Raw genomic sequence first — 9,413 nt, 5'->3', positions numbered from 1 at the left:
GGCTGGGTCAATTATGACCTAAGGTAAGGGTTCCCAACCTTGGGGTCACGCCACATACCATAAGAGTAAGGTTACAGAGCCACTCAGTGGGGTGGTTTTTATTGTCGTGCAACACTAAAAAAAGGGGCAGCATTGAGGTACAGAGGTAATAACTTCCAATTCCTCCATTTTGTATTTCCTGCACATGAAACCGTCACTTGTGGACACAAAGTTCCTCTGAGGGATGTCTCCACTTATACAGCTCTGCAAGTCCTATGCTCCATCTGCCATGTCCCTACTACCCCAACTTTTGAGACGGAGTGTGCCATCTCTACCACAGAACGAAACCTCATGCAGTTGTGATGCAATGCTGAAACCCAGGTGTCACATTAGTTGAGGTGAGTAATTAGGTGGTAAAATTTGATTTTTCGTAGTTTAAACATCCATTGCGATGCCATATATTTTTGACAGGGTGATGTTGATCTTGACTGTACCTGATGGGATCACAAAAATTTCCATCTGTCTCAATGGGATCATACTGAGGAGAAGGTTGGAGACCCCTGACCAAATGGATGAGTCATGCACTGATTTCCCAAAAACTTGGAAGCTTATGGAAGCAGGGGGTGCTTAGTGGCAGCATGATGTAAAAGGCCATACTGAGAGAGAAACAAGAGGTCAGTGAGACAAGGATGTCTTCAGGGTCAAGAGAGAGAGAGAGAGAGAGAGAGAGAGAGAGAGAGAGAGAGAGAGACAGAGAGAGAGAGAGAGAGAGAGAGAGAGAGAGAGAGAGAGAGAGAGAGAGAGAGAGAGAGAGAGAGAGAGAGAGAGAGAGAGAGAGAGAGAGACAAACACATTTGGTTGATGGAATTATCTAAGGGAGGAATTGGTTGTTAAGACAGAACCGAGGCAAGAATGACTAATGTTAAGTTTCCACCATCCAAGTAATATTGTGACATTACTTCTGTATAAGTACTTTGTTCTTGATTTCTTCGGGTTCCATCTTTGTCTTCCGTTTCATTATGCTTATACCATATCATGATTCTGTGTGGACTGTGCTTCCCCGCTGATGGACCACTGGTCGCTTGTACATGTTGCTACGTTTGAGCCTGGGGAGTAACTGCTGAAATCTGTCTGTCTGTGTTCTTCCTGACATCTTTGTTCCTTTCACATTTCTTTCTAATTATCATTTTTAAAATGTTTTCAATTTTTAATTTTTTTCACAATTCTGTCTTGTTTTTTTTGTTTTTGTTTTTTTACACAATTCTCTTTATTTATTCCAATTCTTGCTTTTTCTTCTCTTTTACCTTTTACTCTGTTTTCCTCTCTTTATCTATCTCTCGAAGGAAAAGTGAATTATTGCAGAAATTTTTCTGTAAGGCCCACTTGGCTGCGCCTGGATGGGTTTGAGGGTAGTGGAGCAGCGGCTGAAACCCGAATCTTATCAAGGTTCCTCCTGCTGACTCCATCTTTACTCTTTACTTCTTCGGGTTCCTTCTTGGTCTTCCGTTTCAGTATGTAGTTCTGGAACAATTATGAAAGAATTTTGTCATTTGACCAGGGGACACGGCAGCCTACTGAGTGTTGGAATGCTAACCATCCTATGGAAGCTCTTCTAAGGAGCCAATTAGTCGTGTTTTCGATTTTAAAACAGAGCTGGCACACCACATTAAATTGCCTGGACACAAAAATTAAATGTTTTTAATTATGATAATTACATAACACATTACATAATACACAAAAGAAGAAGAAAATCAAACCGGTTCTTAATCTTACTCCGTACCTTATATAAATACAGCACTATTAACCATGATGACATCGAGAACAGGCCCACAGGGTTCTTCACGGACGCAATGCGTGTGGAAGCTACACAATTTCAGTGTAAGTAGTTATCGAGAAGTGGATGGAGGGGAAGAGCCAGGTTAATGCCGGCACAGGAAAGCGGCGCTGCTAGTCACCTTGGCATTAGCTGTGTCTCAAAGATGGCAGAGGTGACTATTCTGTTGAGGTCAGAAGAAAACAGTGTCACGTCCTCGGTAGACCGTCGTAGCATGAAGTTGCACTCAGATAGTAATTGGTTTTTAGAACTGTTTAGGGAAGGAAATTGGAAATGCATATGTGGTTCAGGAGAGATGGAAATTCCAAGATGCAGGCATTATTGACAAAAATCCATTTCGGAAATCACAGGTGAAGACACAACCCCATCATATTTCTTGGAGTGAGCAGTGAGTGTGATGCTGCATAAGGTCACAACATGATCTAAAAGCTTGCATGAACCCTGGGATATATTGATCAGCCATGCTGCTGAAGTGGTTCATAAACGGCAGAATATTGAAGGCCCTGATTTCAACCTATTTCCAGTCTTTCTCTGGTGATGACGCAGGCAAGTGACCCACACTTGCTTCGTCCTCCATCACACTCACCCAGCTCAAAATTCTTCCACAGCCCCAGTATCTCTCTTACTCTCTCTCTCTCTCTCTCTCTCTCTCTCTCTCTCTCTCTCTCTCTCTCTCTCTCTCTCTCTCTCTCTCTCTCTCTCCACACCTGAGATCCCCACACAAAAATGCAATCAAAGCCATATCAACTTGTATACTGCACTACCCAAGGAGATGTACAATGGGATAAAAATTTTTCCAGTGAAAGATAAAATGAACAAAAGGCACACAGTAGCCACCAAAAACCTGATCTGATTTCTCACTGTCGGCTGTCCAGTGAAGAAATCTTCGTGGGCCACCATGGTGATTACAGACTGGGAATCCAAAAAAGGACAAAAACGTCACCGTAATTCTTCAGCCAAACAGGGAGGGGGTTGATCGTCTGGCCAGAGCATCTGCATCTGCAACACATTGACGTACGCGTGGAGTTAGTTTTGAACTTCTGTCGCTATAAATTTACCAAATTTATTGTCATTATAAATAATTGAGAGCTGGGACCAAAAACGATATATAGCATGATATTTCAAAAAGTTGTGGAGGAGGTATGACAAAACTACAGTATGTGGATGAGTAGGTTACGTGACGAACAAGCCGAATCGATTTTGAAAGTTCGGATCGAGATCTGGCCTATCATTGGGATACAAAATGTAAACTGTTAAGCCTGGTGGAGGTATGCGCTCTACCGAGTGCTGTTCTAGTTTATCATTAGCTTATCTGGAATTGGAATTCCAGGTAAGGTATTGTCATCACGCACCGTTCGTCTGTCTCCTATTTCGACTTCTCCTGCCAAACCGCTGAGCCGATCGGGCTGAAATTTGGCAACAATGTTCCGCTCCTGACTGGTAATGGGGACTGCAAAGCTTATTCCAGTCATGTGACTTTAAGTAGGTTAAAATGGCCGACTTAGTAAATTCCTTCAAAAATCTTCTTCTCCAGACCTACCAGTCAGAATGCCACCAAATTTTGGTTTCAACATTAGGCCAGGGTAGGGATGTTAAATTGTGGAGGTCATGCTGATCACCTGACCAGAAGTGTGTCGAAATGGCCTACTGAGTCAATTTTTGGGAAAATTGCATAAATTCCTTGAAAAATCTTTTTCTCCAGACAACCAGTCAGAATGCTACCAAATTTGGGTTACAACATTAGGCCAGTGCCAAAAAAAGCTACAGGTCCAATGGTCCTATTTTTTATTCAATTGTCTCTGGAAATCAGTAGCCAAATTAAGCCATCATGTATCACTCATAGGAAAGAAATAACACCCTTAGGAACGTGTCTCCAGATCTATTATGTTATATGACCCTGTTGAAAGCTGATATGCTGAAGGAGGTATTGCCATACCTTATGTTGTGTCGTGGAAAAATCAAAAAAAAATTCGTCAACACGACTCATATTCGCCAATGGGTAAAAGCTATAAAAGTCATTGGCCAGTGGGTAAAGGTAAAATGAGTGGAGCTCAGCTGCATGAGAATTAAGAAGGGTGGAGAGGTAGTTTGGTAGAATAGCCGAGAGGTTCGCACACACGCCTCTGAGCTGTCATCCCAGTGTTTCACAGGTAAGGTGATTCATCAATGTGTGTATGCCATTCATCATCGAGATGATAAACAGTTTGTCTCATCTGCTAGCATTGGTTGGTGGATTTTCAAGACCACATGATGTCTTTCATGAAGAGGACATCAGTTATCGCCAGCACATGTGATGAACAAATTCGACATTTCTGGCATTTTCATTCAACGCCAGTACATGAACAATTTAGGTCAAAAACCTTCCCCTTAAGAAGCTTGCATTCAGGGTGCAGTAAAGTCCAGGCAGACATAAGTTTTCTGTTTAATGTCACTCGACCTACTCATTCCTGTACGTCCATGTTTAGATCTGCAGTGGACAAAGCGGGGCATTTCAAAGAGAAAGCACCACCACGACGGATAAGGAGGGAGAGAGACTGAAACAAAGTGAAGTATGTACAAAAACAAAATTATCAGACCAGTAAAAGCAAAGTACCTTGCGGGCAAATACTGCAAAGTGCATCATTTTGGGGTCCAAATTTCTTTAAACCGCTCAATAGTTCAAGAATATCATGCCACCTTAAACTTCGAAATGATTCATGAACATAATAAAGTTTTCCCTTTCTGGTTTTATCCATTGCATGTTTTACAGAGGCCAAAATGAAGTTAACAAGAATATCTCATGATCTACTCTCCTTCATGGGATCAAAAATAAAACGTGTTGGGGAAAACGAGGCCTGAAGCGTAATAGCAGGATGTTCCCCAGCAACAAAAAAAAAATGGTTGAAGATGACGGCACTGCAGGTACTTGGGAAAGATGGTTTCCATTTCATCACAGAAGCAACATCCACCAGGAATCTTCATGAAATGTCGCAGCAGAGTTCCAGAACTTAGTGCCCCATGAAGCAATCTCTTACTTAGGACTCCCACCTTCCTTGGTGTTGGGTGTAGAAATAACAAAAAAGATTCCCAACTTGGATGGGCAGGCGAGGAAGACAGAAGAACCTCGCACCAGGGAGTGTCGAGACGATTTGCTCGCAAAACAAAGTGTAGTGAGTGGATTACGAGCGCACACAGTGTATTTCCTTCCTTGATGGTCCACAGGACACCCGAGCTGTACTAGAGACCTTGCTCATATTGTTACGGATTTGGAAACCTTGTGCACACAAACAGCCAGAGTCCCCGTAGCTTAGTTATTTCGATAAGTATGTGTTTATAGTTAGAATCCCTCCTTCTGTCTAATGGGAATTTCGTGTGTGCGCTGTGAGTTATTTTTAGTTAGGTTTATACAACAACTACAACAACAACGCCACCGTGCCTCACTCGACCCGGTCGCCATTGCCCACGTGTTTTTGGCTGAGGGAGTGGGCGGAGCCTCGGTCGCTTCAGATCGAGGCTCCGCTCCAAGGAAGGGCATGTAGCGTTTCCTCCAGCCAATGAGTGAAGGGCGAGCACCACACGCGCACCCCAGCCAATCGGGAGGCTGACCACGAGTCGTCCGACAACCCCTCGTCCAATCAGGAGGTGGGTGGTGAGGAAAGAAACCCCTCCCACCTCAAGAGAAAAGGAGACGAGAGGACGACAGACAGGAGTCTTGGTGGCGATTGCGGCGCGGTCTGTGGTCGTGGTTGAGCGGTCTGCAGTCTTGGCGGCGATTGCGGCGCGGTCTGTGGTCGTGGTTGAGCGGTCTGCAGTCTTGGTGTTGACAACGCCAAGGTCGTGGGTTCAAGTCCCACCGTGGTGGTTCGGGGTCGGTGTGACCGCACGATGCGGGACAGGTACCTCGGCCCGGCTCTACCGACTGAAGACCCATGGGGTCCAGTTTCTTTTGTGTGTGTGTGTGTGTGTGTGTGTGTGTGTGTGTGTGTGTGTGTGTGTGTGTGTGTGTGTGTCTGTGGGCCCCATCTGTAAGTAGAATCGTTAAGTGCCTTGTTCATTGTACATTTCATTTCTTTATTCGTGATAACTCTGCTCTTTGTTGTCAGGTCAGGTTCGATCTGTGACCTGCTACAGGTACCATGTAAACCTGTACTAACCTGTTCCATGGTCGGGTTGTCGGCGACTAAACCGTCTCCCCCACCAGGTTTTCTGGTGAGGAGGGTGTTTGGATATGGACACCCAGCAGGATTAAAAACAAAACCTGTCAAAGGGCGGAGGAGCTCCTTGTGAGCCAACGGCCATCCATATCTAGTGCCCAACTGTGTCTGCGGACGTCCTCCTGCAGTTGGGTTACTTCTTATTAGGAGGTTGGTGGCAGGATTTGCACTCCAGCCACCGTAAAACGCTTCATTCCGCAAAACGCAAAAACGCAAAAAAATCTGAAAACCCACTCCGTGGGAGTACCTCCTGTGCAGCTTCCCTTCGCAGGGCAGCTCACCGGATGATGGGATTGGGGCAAAGCCTTCGGGACCCCCAATCTTTGATAGGAGGGAAACCACGGGGTAACATCCCTGGGTCAGATTGCGGGAGAGTGTGTCGGAGTGGTGCTGAGGTGTCGTCCACCAGACGGCGGTCTCCTTGGGTTAACCTGAGGCGGTCCCTTCGGGTGGGTGCCTGGAATGTCCTATCCCTAAGAGAGGATGATCACCTGTCTCTGTTATCATCTGAGCTCAAGCGTTTGGACATCGGGATTGCAGCTCTCTCTGAGGTTCGGAGACCGGATTGCGGCGAGATAATGGTGGGTGGTTACACCTACTATTGGTCTGGTCGCTCTGATGGTTACCATACCCAAGGAGTTGCTGTAGCTGTGTCCAATAAGCTGACCCCAATGATAATTGAGGTAACACCGGTCAACGAGCGTATTATGAGATTAAGGATTCGTCACTCCTTAGGTGTCATTTCCCTGGTCTCTATTTATGCTCCGACTGAGGCGAGTGATCTTACCGTGAAGGACACATTCTACGCCACACTCGAGTCTGTGGTTGATCAGTGCCCCAGACGAGATACACTTCTAGTCTTGGGGATTTCAATGCATCGACTGGAACTGATAGGGATGGTTATGAGGTGTGTGTTGGTCCCCATGGGTCAGGAACTATGAACCAGAATAGCACTAAGTTCCTTGACTTTGCAAGAAGTCATGGACTTAGGGTGGCTGGTTCATGGTTTCAGCGCCCGCAAGCTCATCGCTGGACTTGGTATTCCAACGCTGGCGGTGTGGCAAAGGAGATTGACCATGTCCTCATTGACGGTCGTTGGAGGATGATCCAGAACTGCAGGGTCTACCGGAGTGCTCAGTTCCTCAATACTGACCACAGGCTTGTTGTAGCAACTCTAAAGCTGCACCTTAAATCCTGGAGAATGGTACCATCCCAGCCTAGGCTGGATGTTGCCAAGCTCAGGGATGAGAGAGTAGCTGAGGAGTTTGCGAACAGGCTGAGTGGACACTTGGGGGTCTGGGTGCTTTGGGGGTCCTGAAGAGTTGTGGAGCACCTTCAAGACCACCGTCCTTGATGTTGCCGGTGGATGCCTTGGAGTTCACCGCAGGGCAAAGAAGAATTTTGTCTCTCAAGGGACACTGGATACCATTGACCAGAGTCGCAGGGCCAGGCTGAATGGCAGAGCTGAGCTGTTCAGGGAGCTGAGGCGTAAAACTGTACGTGCACTGAGGGTGGACAAGGAGGCCTATGTGCGAGGAATCTGTGAGGGGTAGAGCATCACCTGTGGACAGGTGATTCTCGTCCCGCTTACAGGGGAATTCGCGCATTACGTTCATCCAAGCCCATCCCTCGGAGCACTGCAGTTCGAGCAGAGAGTGGTAGGCTCTTGACAGAGGAGTCTGAAGTGAAGGCCCGCTGGGCCGGTTACTTTGAGCGGTTGTACCAGGCTGATCCCCCAGCTGTCGAGTTGGACGTCAAGGGTGTTACAATCCCTGTTGCTGACCCTCGAATCAACTGTGGTCCACCATCGCTTGTGGAAACACGGGCTGCGGTGAACCAGTTGAAACGGGGCAAAGCTCCAGGGATCTGTGGCATCCATGCTGAACTTCTCAAGGCTGGTGGAAATGCTGCACTCGCGTCGTTGCATGCAGTTTTGTGCTCTGCCTGGAACACAGGCATCATCCCAACTGACTGGAAGAGGGGCCTTGTTGTCCCTCTCTGGAAAGGGAAGGGTGATCGCCAAGACTGCAACAACTACCGAGGGGTGACGCTGCTCTCAGTGCCGGGCAAGGTCTTTGCTCGGATAATTCTTGATAGGGTTCGCCACCATCTGCTTGAGCACCAGCGTCCAGAGCAGTCAGGCTTTACACCAAAGAGGTCAACGATTGACCGTATCCTTGCTCTTCGTGCCCTCACCGAACGCAGACGAGAGTTTCGGCAGGGGCTGCTTGCAGCCTATGTTGATCTCTGTAAAGCGTTCGATTCAGTGAATCGGGATGTCCTCTGGAGGATTCTTGGTCTTCGTGGGGTGCCACCGAAACTGATCGATCTGATGTCTGAACTCTACTCTGGTACTGAGAGTGCTGTGAAGTGTGGTGGTACCGCCTCTGACTTATTTACAGTTGTTACTGGAGTTCGTCAGGGATGTGTACTTGCCCCCACACTTTTCAGCACTTGTATGGACTGGATTTTTGGGAGGATGTCGGAGAGATCAAGTTGCGGTGCATCGTTTGGCAATGTCAAGATCTCGGACCTTGATTTTGCAGATGATGCAGTCATCTTTGCGGAGACTTTAGACATCCTCTTGGGGGCCCTCGAGGTGCTGAATGAGGAGTCGGAGCCGTTGGGATTACGGATTTCTTGGGTCAAAACAAAGATCCAGGCTTTCGGTGACATCTTGGATGCTGCTGTCCTGTCTGTGTCTGTTTGTGGTGAGGATGTTGAGGTCGTGGATAGATTCACTTACCTTGGCAGTGATATTCATGTCTCCGCAGGTTGTGAGCCGGAGGTCAATAGACGTCTGGGTCGGGCCTGGGGAGTCATGGATTCACTGGATCATGGGGTGTGGCGCTGCCGGTACCTGTGCGGGAGGACGAAAGTCCGAGTCTTCAGGTCCTTGGTACTTCCAGTCTTGCTCTATGGGTGCGAGACTTGGACTTTGACCAAGGATCTGAGACGGAGACTTAATTCCTTTGGTACCAGGTCTCTTCGGAGAATCCTTGGCTATCGCTGGTCGGATTTTGTGTCCAACGAGCGGTTGCTGAGAGAGACTCGGATGAGATTTGTTACCTGCATAGTCCGTGAGCGTCAGCTGCGGCTGTATGGACATGTGGCTCGTTTTCCTGACGCTGATCCTGCTCACCAGATTCTCTCAGCGAGGGAGTCTCATGAGTGGAGGAGGCCAGTGGGCCGACCACGTGCCTCATGGTTGCAGCAGGTTGACCATCATCTCAAGGAGATGGGGATGGGCCTGGCATCTGGGATGCCCATCTGCCTGGGGGATGGCCAGACGGAGGCCCCTGGAGTACCGGCGGAAAGTGGACGCAGCGACGCGCTGTTCTGGCACATGCTCCCATACCTGACCTGCTCTTTGTGTGCTCCCCCTCCCCAATTATTGTTATAAACCC

The 9,413-nt window shown here is 47.6% G+C and overlaps 1 long non-coding RNA gene across 1 annotated transcript in view; it reads right to left on the bottom strand.

The window, feature by feature from the left end:
* Window positions 1-527: 527 nt before the first annotated feature.
* LOC147013855 (uncharacterized) overlaps window positions 528-9,413 on the bottom strand; it is a 263,399-nt gene continuing 254,513 nt past the window's right edge. Inside the window, exon 4 of the long non-coding RNA XR_015050529.1 lies at window positions 528-2,812. This is a non-coding gene — a long non-coding RNA (uncharacterized LOC147013855). The remainder of the gene's footprint in view (window positions 2,813-9,413) is intronic.

This window comes from Eptatretus burgeri, chromosome 13, assembly GCF_056783735.1.
Source record: "Eptatretus burgeri isolate ZD-2024b chromosome 13, Ebu_testis_v1, whole genome shotgun sequence".
Classification (NCBI taxonomy): Eukaryota; Metazoa; Chordata; class Myxini; order Myxiniformes; family Myxinidae; genus Eptatretus; species Eptatretus burgeri.
Note: the sequence above shows the minus strand (reverse complement) of the source record. Positions and strands in the feature narration are given on the sequence as shown.